Here is a 12,716-nt window from a genome sequence, read left to right as displayed (position 1 = left end):
CATTAGAAGACCAAACATTTTAAAGAAAATATAGCTCCCCAAAGAGAGGTGTACAGTCTTTCTTTTATGGGAAACACTTTTCTTCACATCCTGCACTTAATTATAAACTTATTTTACCTCCTCCTGGCTTTAACATCCATGGAGATGCACCCTGAATGCAGGGACATTCCCCTGAAATGTCCCTGAATAGAAAGTGGCCCTTTCTCCTGCCCTTGAGTTGCAGGATTCAGCAATTTCATTGCTTCCAAACAACTTTCAGAAGACTTTCCTCCTATACAACTCAAACCCTTGAAGACTGATGTCCTTTGAATATTCCACTCTTCCCCTCCTTGTCTAGGTCATAAATTGATGTGGCCTCCCCCCTTAAAGTAATGGAAGAGATGTGTCCTCTCAGATCTTGCCACCAACTGGCTTGACTTTAATGGACAGTTTTTCCAACACCCCCCACACACTGACCATTTCCATACCTCTCTCTCTTTATTTTCTTTCCCTTGTTAATCCCCACAAAGATTTCTCAGTAATATCTTCAACTTCCTTGCCCCCTTAGTTCAATCACCTGAAAAATCACCTAGGATTAAATATATACATTTCATCTTCTTTTCTCAATGCTGGCTATTGAGATGTATTGAAAAAATGTATATAGTTCTATGTGCACCCGCTGAAAATTCTGTCTCCAGCCTGAAGGGCCCCAAGGCTGCCTGCAAACCTATTTGTCCCGTATCCACACATTCTTCTAAGCTTCACATCAGCTACTTTAAACCGCCCACACTTTCTGCGAACCCTCTGCTCCACTTTCAGATCCTTCCTTTTTAGTTTTAGCAGGCACTTTGCTGATATGGTAATTGTGCAGAAAACAAAACCTACTGTGATGAAGTAGCTTAGGAAATAAAGAGTTCTAACATAAAACAACAGAAGTGGTGATAGAAAAAAGAGGTATAATATTAATACATATAGATGATTTCATTGAGCTATAACCTGTCAGGATATTGCCAGAACACAATTTGTCATTATTGTTTAACTTAAAAACCTATAAAATATTTGTAAATGCAAAGATAAATTATATGATTAGATAAATGTGTAGCTATCTACATCTTTATGGCTCTGTCTTGTCATGTACTGTGTATTTATGTCTATGGTTTGGTGATGGGTACAGGATCTCATGATGCCTCAGTTGGAAGATAATCTCTCTAAAGAAATATTCACGTGTAACATTTCCAACATAATGTGAAACTATTAAAAGTTTTCATCAGTGTGTCTTTAAAAAAAACAAACACCTATGTCTGGGGCCTCCCTGGTGCTGCAGCAGGTTGAGCGCAGCGCTGTGAAGCCATCTGCAGCCTCTGTAGCTCAGGTTCGATTCCTGGCAGGCCCAGGAGATTCCCACATGGTGCAGCAGACCTCTCCTGTTGCACCCGCTACTCCCCTCAGCAGTGCTTTCGGTCTGTCTGCCTGTTCTGCTCCCCACTCTGTCTCTGGTGAATCCTCTCACCCTCCCGTACCTCTGGCCTGTACCCCAGCTATTGTAGAAATAAAAAATAAATCTTAAAAAAAAAAACAAACCCACGTCTGATGGAATAAGTAATTTTCTACAGCAAAGCTTCACCATGACTTAATTTGAACCTCAATAATGCTACAAAGCAGTTAAGTTTTATTAGTCCCATTTGATACCAGGACTCTCGGCCTAAAAATGGTTAAGCCACTTGTGCAAAGTCACCCAGGTAATAAAATCATACACAGGACTTGATCCAAGTTCTGCTTCCATAGTTTGTTATATTTTTTTAAAGATTTATTTATATAAGAACCGGGGTACAGGCCAGATGCACAGGAGGGTGAGAGGATTCACCAGAGACAGCGTGAGGAACAGAACAGACAGACTAACAAAATACACTGCTGAGGGGAGCAGTGGGTGCAACAGGAGAGGTGTGCCACGCCATGTGGGATTCTCGCCAGCTGGCCGGGATCAAACCCACGGTGCAGAGACTGTGACAGCTTCACAGAGCAGCACTCAACCACCTGCGCCACCAGGGAGGCCCCATAGTTTGTTATTTTTGCAAGAGAAAATGACCCTTCCCTCAAAAGGTATTGAAGAACATTTCTGAGATAGTCATATGCATATCACACATACACACCCACACACACACACACCCAGCTAATAAACAGTTAAAAGTGATGTCACTGCCCCCCACCCGAGTCAGTAATTTTCAGTTATTCAGAGACAATTCCTGTTGTTCATTGGGTTTGCCTGCAATGGATTACCTGACTGTAGAATATTTAAAAGTCAAATCCCTCTATAACTACAAATCCCTCTGGAACTGCAAAGGTGTAAAAGAATCTTAGAAAATTTTTCCTAACTACAATCCACCCTTCCTGGATATTTGGCTATAACCCTGATAACATGCTGGCACAAAGGTAGATGCTATGTGACATCTGGACCAGACGGCCTTTCTGTGGCCTCACTCACAGACAAAGCATCTCCAGAATGGTAGTAGTAACAGGTCTGCTGTCCCTGACCTCATCGGACCACATCCAGAGGGTGCATTGTGTTCTAGGTACTGCAAAATCCTGGCCCTGTGGCCAAATGAGAGCTGATGCAGAGTGAGGGCTGGTGAACCACAATGTGAAGCCATGGGGGATGAACACAGCTTTTCTTGTCTTGAGAAAAAGCAGACTCCAGATCTGTTTATGAAAAATAACTTATATGTAAACTCTGCTTATTCCTGAAATGGAATTGAGGCAGAGGGAGGCATGCTGTCTTCAAATATTTAGAAGGTTCTCATGTGGAAAAGGAAATAATGACCAGGAGGCAGATTTTTTTTTTCTGGATGAGCGAAGGTAGAGTGATGAGAACAAAGGAATTTAAAACCTGGCTCTGCTCCCTGCTGGATAGGCATCTGCGGACAGGTTATTTTTCCTCCAGCGGTCTGCACTTTCCTCACCTGTAAAATGAGGATAATAACATCTACCTTCTGTGTTGTAATGAGAATGATATGAGCACTTAGCTAAGTGTCTATCACATGGCAAGACTTATTTTTCAACTTTAGCAGTACCAAGAAGGAATGTGTTGCTTTGGGACAAGAGTGTGGTGTGTGAGCAGGGTGTGAACTTACTCTCAAGTTTAAAAAGATCAAGTTTAGCTTTTACAATTCCTGGGGATGTTGTAAAGGTGATTCAAACATCATGTGGGTGTGTTAGCCCGATGACCTTTCATGTACTTGTCATTCCTGAAATTTTATGATTCCAACAATGTGTGCCATTAAATAAGAAGGAAAACAGGGGTAGAAATGGTGTGAGCAGAGCATATTCTTCCACAGCCAAAGTATTAAACTCTGTTGCTGTTGAGTTCCCAATGTCCTCCTGTTAAGGTTACACTTGCTGTGGCCTCTCTGAAATTAACAAGGAAAAGCCCAACAACTGCAAGTAAAATGGTGAACCAGACATCGGAAAGATCTACTGAAAGCCTAGCAAGAGGTCAGATTCTCTGAGTACACACCATTTCTGAATCGTGTCTCTTCTAAATTCTGTATTGTCTTGGTATCTTCTTTTGTTTAATAAAATGCTTGGGAATTCAGAATCTTTTTCTTTTTAAAAAATGCTTCCAATACCACTGGGTCACAGAAAAAGGAATAAATTCAAAGGTCATGCACAGTGGCAGGACTAAGGTGGGCTGTGTAGCACAGAAAATGATGTATCCTTGTGATATCTTCAGGATATCATTTGTAAAACCAAGTGTCGAGATGACTTGTTCTTTCATATTTGCTTTATTTGGGGAATCTGGTGTGTATATATGTTGTTTATACATACACACACAGCAACACAAATATACATACATATATATTCATATATGTATGAATAAATGTTTCGGACTATCCATGTAGGTTTCAGCTATCTCTTGCTGTATTCTAATCCCTGTGCATAATTATTTCACTATAAAGACTGATGGTATATTTTTTAAAAAGATTGATCAAAGTTAAACTGTTGTGAAAGCGTGAAAACCACCTCAAGAAGTAATCGCTAATTTGTGTAACCCATAAGTGACATGACTGAAAAGCAAAGTAAGAAAGACATTGTTTAGAAGTAAATGTTTAAACTATTCAAGTGTATTTCTGGAAGTCAGTAGAAAGGCTCCATTTAAACTTCTGCTTTCACTTTGAACAGAAAATTTCACTGCATATTATAAATAAAAATCATTGTTATATTTACCATCTCCTCTGAGGAACAGCTCTAAAAATGCAGCCCATGTTTCAATGCTGGGAAGATGAAGGTTCTCTCTGTAGTAGTGGAATAGAGAAACAGCAGTATCTTCTGGATTCCTAATGATGTAATCTGTTAAAAAAATATATTTATTTTTGGATGGAAATAGTCCCAGTGCAAACTAATTTCTAAAAAAAAAAACATTGCAGCTAAACATTCCTGGGCAAGTCACAATATTTTGGGCAACTTTAGCTGATTATAAAACATAGACTTAGTTTAGTTTTATGGAAATTTAGTGTGTATTAGACTCATCAGGAATTGTATTAAAATACAGATTTTGATTCAGAAGGTCCAGCACAAGGCCTGGCACCCCTGGTTTCTAACACTCCCAGGTAGGGAAACACCCTCACTTCTTCAATTTACCTGCTAAATTTGGCCCTATCTTTTCAGGGCAGGCATGAGAAAACCCTATGTTTGTATAGGAAGAATGATATTTTGGAGTTCCTTTTTCTACAATTCAATCTCCAAAAGAGTAGGGTATCTGAAATACCCTCCCCATTTATATAAACACTGCAACCGTAACTTAATTCAATTCACTAAACATTTTCTTAGTACCAACTAGATACCAGGCAGCAAGCACTGTTCCAAGGAATATAATGGTGAGCGAGACAGAAGTGGCTGCAGCCCTCTCAAAACTTGCAGTCCTCGGAGAGAGAGTAGTAGGACACACTCCAGGCAACGCCCATTCTGAGGGTTGTGGTGAGGAAGTAAAGCGTGGAGAAGGAACATACTAAGAAGTCTCTAGAAACCAGTGTGAGATGCTGGGTGTGACAGGACAATCTTCAGTCACCGTCCACAGTGCACGAGCAACAGATACTTTTTATTTTTTATTTTATTTATTTTTAAAGATTAATTTATTCATGCATACAAGAACCAGGGCACAGGCCAGATGCGCGGGAGAGTGAGAGGATTCACCGGAGACAGAGCGGGGAACAGAACAAGCAGACTGACTGAAATACACTGCTGAGGGGAGTTGTGGGCGAGACAGGAGAGGTCTGCCTCGCCATGTGGGTTGCTCCGAGGCCGGCAGGGATCGAACTGGCACTGAAGAGGCTGCGGACAGCTTCACAGCTCTGCGCTCAACCACCTGTGCCGCCAAGGGAGGTCCAACAGATGCTTTTTAACTGGCAGTCGTGGTGGGTGCCTTTTATGGGGGGGGTGTGTGTGTGCGCGTGTGTGTGTGTAACCTCTCACTCCCCCATGCCTCTGGTCTGTACCCCAGTTCTTGTATGCATAAATAAATAAATCTGAAAAAAATTTTTTTACATGAACTTAGATTTAGGACTATAGGTTTAAAGTAAAATTTATAAGTAATCACCTAAAATATTTGGTATATTCTCCTATTTAGACAAGGATCATTAGACTAGGTTAAAACAAACAGCATTTTAATTTAACAAATATAAGCACAGAAAATTTGAAAATAAAAAGATTGAGAAACACATAGTATGAAAACATTGTCAAGAAAACTGAACTACATTTACTTAACATCAGCCTAAGTGTAACTATAGATTTTAAGAGTAGATTTTAGAGCCTAAGGATAACTAGACATATAGTAGAGCATTTCATTATTTAAAAAGAAAGGTGGATTCCCACGAGTCCTTTTTAATAACAACTCTTTCTGTACAGTGTTCGTGGTCCTTGTGGGGTCAGTGTACGTGCCTGACCATTAACTTGCTAACCTGTAATGAAAGCGCCTGCTGCTTCGCACTGCCAAGGCCTTCCCTGTGCAGCCAGCCATCTCGAAGAAACACCCTGCCAGCCTCGCAACTAGATCAAGAGCCAGGCCCTCCCAGCCTTGAGGCTCACCTTTTCTAGATAACTCACCTTTTGCCCAACAACTTGTTTTTCCCCTCCTGGGCTTTAAATCACACTCTTACGTTTTGTTTTATTTTGTTTTATATATTTTTTACATAATTTTTCATTTTTGCACAATGTGTGCATTTTCATCTTGGTTATAGTCCCCATACAATTCCCACCTCTCCATTTTGACTCTAATCCCTCCACCCCTCCCCCCACACTGTGTCTCTGGTTTATAGATGCTTGTTGATTTTTACTTTATTATAATTAGCTTTTTTCCTGGTCCCTTATTTAGGTTTTCTAAATTCCTGCTATGAGTGAGACCATCCGGTATTTTTCTTTTTCTTTCTGGCTTATTTCGCTGAGCATGATCCCTTCCCGCTCCATCCATGTTGCTGCAAATTGCACTAGTTTATCTTTTTTGATTGCTGCGCACTCTCATGTTTTAAATCCACCACTAAAGACTGAACCTGGGAAAGCCTGGGCATTCACACTGTACCCCAAGAAATAGGAACCTAAGTCCCTGCACCCACCTCACTGTGTGGTCCCAGGCTTTGGCAGTGCAAAGTGGCCTTGGCAGTGCAAAGCAGCAGGCACTTTCATTACAGGTTAGCAAGGGCGGGGTTCCCTTCATACCTGTTAAGCATTAAATCTCATTGTAAGGTCAGGAGGACATGGAGCAGGTTCTCTATGATCCGAGCAGACGGGGTAAGGAGGAGAGAGTCCTGGAGCCCTCGGTGGCTTCTCAGGCTTTTAGTGGGATTTACCACGTACTCAGCAGGCAGGGGTGCTGGGGGACTGGGAGGCTGGCAGGCCTGCCAGCCCCCAGCAAGTCTTCACTCTTCCTGGGCTCTCGTGTTCTTTCTGTTTCTCTGCTCTCCTCTCTAGTGGTTCTGCTGGTGTCTCCGTGACGCCGCCCTTATAAGCTCAGGCTCTCAGCTCAGGAGTACCCACTTACGCATGCCACACCCCACTCCAGGTGCCCGCCATCAGGCATGCATTCAGGACCACAAGAATCCATCATCTATCCTAATGGCAAGAGGGCAGAAAAGTCTGATATTATTTACTTACCCTACACTCATTTTCTCTACGTCCCTTGGTGCTGACATGCATCTTGCTATCATATCAATCCACGCATCCAGGACCCTGGTTCCGAAGTGGCTCAGCTCCTGCCAGGTGGGAGCCCAGGCATTCCAGCCGATAACGTGACTATCGATAGGGCGAGGCTGACCCCAAACCCTCTCCCTCTCTGAGATGTGTGAAGGCCACAGTGCAAGCAATGAAGAGCCAGCTTTATGCCCCCAACACCTCCATTATCTTCTCTCCACCTGTAGTGTAAGGAAAAATGTCAGGCTTTTCTGCCCTCCCGCCATCAGGATAGATGATGGATCCTTGCGGTCCTGAATGCATGCCTGATGGCGGGCACCTGGAGTAGGGTGTGAGCATAGGTAGATGGGATTCACCTGGGCTGAGACTGTGCTTTTAAGGGCGGTGTCACGGTAATGCCAGCAGAAGCCAAGAACGAACGGAAGCAGGAGAGCAGAGAAGCAGAGAGAACACGAGAGAAGGCTGGAGAGTCCAGAGTGAAGACTTGCTGGGGGCTGGGAGGCCTGCCAGCCTCCTGCCCCTCCAGCACCCCTGCCTGCCATATACCTGGTAAATCTAAATAGAAGCCTGCAAAAGCCACTGAGGACTCTGACTTCTCCTTTACCCAGTCTGCTGGATCAGAAAACCAGCACTGTGTCCTTCCTGTCCTGCCCCTACATCACCCCAACAAGTTACAAGTACCCCAAACCTCAGGCATCTCTCTCACTGCTTCCAGCTAGCTTCCTGAGCTGGCTCTGAGCGCCAAGAGTCAAAGAGCATTTAAAAACCCACTGCCTTAGCGGTTGAGCGCTGGGTTGCGAAGCTGCCCACAGCCTCTGCAGCGCCGGTTCGATCCCCGGCTGCTCCCCGGCCACCAGAGGAGGGTCCCACATGGCGCGCAGACCTCTCCTGCCGCCCGCTGCTCCCCTCAGCAGTGTACTTCGGTCCTTCTGCCTGTTCTGTTCCCCGCTCTGGCTCTGGTGAATTCTCTCACCCTCCCATGCTTCTGACTGTACCCAGTGCATGTATAAACAAAAAACAAACAAATAAATAAATAACATGCCTCTATAAAAAAAAAAAAAAACCCACTGCCTTTACAATCAGGGATAAAATGGCAAAATGTGCGCAGTCATCCAGCTGGAGATTTTCTGTTTTGTAGAAAAAAAGAGGTTTTTCAGGACCTTTAGTGACACCTCCCCCTCCCAAAGTTCCATGTCAATATTACCTGGTGGGAAGACAATTCAAACCATCAATTTGTATTTTGCCAATAAAAGTTAAAAGAGGGTGTGTAGGGTAAAGAAAATGTCAGACTATTCTGCCCTCCTGCCATCAGGATAGATGATGGATCCTTGCGGTCCTGAATGCATGCCTGATGGCGGGCACCTGGAGTAGGGTGTGGGCATAGGTAGATGGGATTCACCTGGGCTGAGACTGGGCTTTTAAGGGCGGCGTCACGGGGACAACAGCAGAAGCCAAGAGAGAAACCAAGAAGCAGAGAAGCGGAGAGAAAGCCAGAGAGTCCAGAAAGAGTAAAGACTTGTTGGGGGCTGGGAGGCCTGCCAGCCTACCGGCCCCCCAGTGCCCCTGCCTCCCATGTACCTGGTAATCCCGAAAAAAGACCTGCAAAACCCACTGAGGACTCTGACTCCTCCTTTACCCGGTCTACTGGATCAGAAAACCTGCACTGTGTCCATTCCTGCCTCTACAGGGTATTCTAAAAGAAATGATAAGAAGTACTAAGGAATGGGTGTGCTATTGGAAGGGAAGGTGGAATAATATGGGGTGGAGGGGATTAAATACTAACTAAATACCAAGAAGTAAACTTTTTTTTTTAAGATTTTTTTATATAAGCACTGGGTATAGTCAGAAGCACGGGAGGGTGAGAGAATTCACCAGAGCCAGAGTGGGGAACAGAACAGGCAGACTGACGAAATACACTGCTGAAGGGAGCAGTGGGCGTGGCAGGAGAGGTCTGTGTGCCATGTGGGACCCTCGCCCGGTGGCCAGGGATCGAACCGGTGCTGCAGAAGCTGCGGGCAGCTTCGCAGCCCAGCGCTCAACCGCTGCACCACCAGGGGAGGTCCAGTAAACTTTTTTTTTTAAGATTTATTCACCTATGCATACAAGAATTGGGGTACAGGCCAGAGATGTGGGGGGTGAGAGGATCCACCAGCGACACAGTGGGGAACAGAACAGGCAGACTGACTGAAATACACTGCTGAGGGGAGCAGCAGGCGAGACAGGAGACGTCTGCTGCGCCATGTGGTCTCTCCCTGACCATCAGGGATCGAACCGCAGCGGCAGAGGCTGCGGATTGCTCCAACTTCTTGTGCCACCAGGGAGGCCAAGAAAGAAACTTTTTGAATACAAAATTTCCTGAGAGTTTGAAAACATTGAAAAAGGAGTGGAAAGCATCAGGAAGAAAATAGGAGACCAAGGGTAGGGAAAGATGAGAGCAGGAACTGCTGTGTGATGGGGTCCTGCCCACAGGTGAGGAGGCTCCAGGCCCGCCTCCTGGTGCTCAGGTATCCGCCATTAACAACAGCAGACAGTACTAGTTGGCGGAGACCAGGGTTCATCAGGGATCACTCGGAAGGCCTGTTCCTTGAGTGTGGTGGTTTTAAGAAGCACCCTAATATTTCTGAGCTTCAGTTTCCTTACGAAACAAAAATAACCTACTCTTGTCACTGTTACAATGTTTGCAAAAACCGGACTCTCCACAACTGTTAGTTATCAGGGGGACTGCACAGCCCTGAGCAAGAGTCACTGAGTATGCAGACTCCTCTCCTCCCCAAGTCCTCTCTAAAGAATGGTTACCGTGCTAGAGACGGTCTATCTACACGACAATCCCTGGCAGAGTGAAGTTGCCTGTGCTGGCAGATGTGGCAAGGTTAAGGTAGAGCAATGTGACAGTTTGCCTCTGTTGATTGTCATCACTTATTTGCACAGAAGAGCAGTTGGCGGGTGTGGTGACACTGTGCTCACAGTCACAATCAAGATGATGTGATGGACATTGAACAGGGAGGTGATTTTTGTTTTCATTTCATGACTGGGAACTAGTATACTTTGCTTTTTGAATATATTTTATCTCATCAAAACTGAATTTTAATCAGAATACTAACTGATTTTTCTTAAAACCTGGTTTCTGCTCTTTTACAAACAAATAATGATTACTAGAGGGGAGCAGGAGAATAAAAGGGGTCAGTGGTGTGTGATGAAAGGAAACTGGTGTTCTGGAGTGAACATCAAGGTGTATATCCAGATGTGGATTTAAAAGGCTGTGCAGGACCTCCCCGAGTGGCGCAGTGGTTGAGCGCTGGGCTGCTAAGCTGCTGGGCTGCTAAGCTGCCCGCGACCTCTGCAGCGCCGGTTCGATCCCTGGCTGCCGGGAGGGTCCCACATGGCGCACTCACCTCTCCTGCCGCCCGCTGCTCCCCTCAGCAGTGTACTTTGGTTCTTCTGCCTGCTCTGCTCCTAGCTCTGGCTCTAGTGAATTCTCTCACCCTCCCGCGCTTCTGACTGTACCCAGTGCTTGCATAAATAAATAAATAAATCTTTTTTTTAAAAAAAAAAGGCTGTACATTTGAAACCTAAATTATGTTGTAAACCAATATTGCTTCAATAAATGCTTTTTAAAAAGTTGTCACAGTTAAGGTTAAAAAAAATCACAGTTAAAATTAAAAAAATTATAAAAATACTCTCAGACATTTATGAAGAAAATCAAATTTAATTCTAATACAATCCCATAGAAAATCAGTTGGTATGTTGATATATTTACATTTAGCCTTTTTAATGCATTGATATGCATATTTTAATTAAATTGTGATTATTCAGGATTTAAAACCTGGTTTCTGCTGAATCTTATTCCACAAGCCTTTCTCTGTGAGAACATAAGTTCGGTAAGAAAGAAATGAAAATAGAAAACACTCTTTTAAATTGCAATTTAGTTTTATAATAATATGCATATTTTAGAAAGGACATTAAGGTAACCATTCTTTAGCATTATATATTACAGTTTATTTTTTATTCCTATAATCCCTTGCAAAATGATAGATAAAATAATTAACATAAAGTTATTAAAGCAGTTTTTCTTTCCTACACATCAATGTTTAAAGTGAAAAGTCAAAAACCAGACTCAGAATATAAAGACACTGTCTAATATAATTATGGTTGACATACCAATATAATAGCCATGTTTTTTTTATTACTGGAGGATTATTAAAATAATTTTTATATCCTCAATACTATAGTAACAACTATACATGCATTATTTTATTTAATCTTTGCTACACTTATCTATGAAGTAGATATTTCTGTACTTCTATGGCATAAAGTAAGCTCAGAGAGAGTCAGCAATTTTCTAAGGTATCACAGGCCCAGAGCACCAGAACAAGAAGGGACACTCAGATGTGTGCACTTACCTGGTATTGTTTTTGTTTAATATTCATTGGTAGTATGTCATAGCTCAAATGTGTTGGAATAACTCTTCTCTTAACCATGCATTTTTAGCTCATCAAATTTAGAGAGGCCTCCCAATTCAACAGGAGATATTAGAGTGATTCTAGTATCAGGAATGTTCTCAAAGACTTCTGCAATCCAGTGAGTACCTTCACCCCAGAATAAAATGAAATGCATTTTTAAATTAAATGACACTCTTGATGAAATGGATATAGAAAAATATGAAGTTATAAAAGAAATGAATGCCTCACTTATTGTCAGTATTTACTACTACCTCTGGATGCTCATGGAAATTTGTTGAAACATTTGAGATGTTAATTCATTTTACAGAAAGAGTCACATTTTAAATAGCATGAAGATAAACTTGCTGCTTAAGACTGGGAAATATGGGGCCTCCCTGGTGGTGCAGGTGGTTGAGTGTCGCGCTGTGAAGCTGTCCGCAGCCTCTGCAATGCCTGTTCGATCCCCGCCGGCCTTGGTGCAACCCACATGGCGAACAGACCTCTCCTGTCTCACCCACTGCTCCCCTCAGCAGTGTATTTTGTCAGTCTGCCTGTGCTGTTCCCTGCTCTGTCTCTGGTGAATCCTCTCACTTCCTGCGCATCTGGTCTGTATCCCGGTTCTTGTATAAATAAAATAAATCTTTAAAAAAAAAAAAGACTGGGAAGTGTTCTGAGAAATGCATCCTTAGTCTATGTTGTGCCAATATCATAGTGTAATTATGCCCACCCGGATGGTCCCACCTTATTCAAATTCTCTGGCCCCTTCTATTAGGACCACCATTCATCTACATGGCATGTACCAAGGTGGGACCATATATGAGAAATTAACAGGCTGTTTCCTCAGCTTAAAATCCTCTCCTCTGCTACCACTCAACTTGGGTTTTTTTTTTTGTTCCATTGTGCAGACACACAGTTCTTTCTATACAGGATTCCTACTAGTCCTGTAGCGCATGCATTTTGCTCTTTTATAAACTGTTTTCTGAACCTTCACTCTCTTGACCAAATTGTTCATCCCTTTCTTTTCCTCCCAAGTGCACCCCGCACCCACCTTTAGAACACCTCCCAGAATATAGTTGCCCTTCTCACATTCATGTCCACCTGCCATATTCCACCTGAAGATGG

The 12,716-nt window shown here is 43.2% G+C and overlaps 1 long non-coding RNA gene across 1 annotated transcript in view; it reads left to right on the top strand.

Annotated features, from left to right (window-relative positions):
* The window catches only part of LOC129145980 (uncharacterized), a 78,507-nt gene that overhangs the window by 18,649 nt on the left and 47,142 nt on the right, over positions 1-12,716 (top strand). The window lies entirely within an intron of this gene.

The sequence above is a fragment of the Talpa occidentalis genome, unplaced genomic scaffold, assembly GCF_014898055.3.
Source record: "Talpa occidentalis isolate TD23 unplaced genomic scaffold, MPIMG_talOcc4v2.1 talOcc4.16, whole genome shotgun sequence".
Classification (NCBI taxonomy): Eukaryota; Metazoa; Chordata; class Mammalia; order Eulipotyphla; family Talpidae; genus Talpa; species Talpa occidentalis.
Note: the sequence above shows the minus strand (reverse complement) of the source record. Positions and strands in the feature narration are given on the sequence as shown.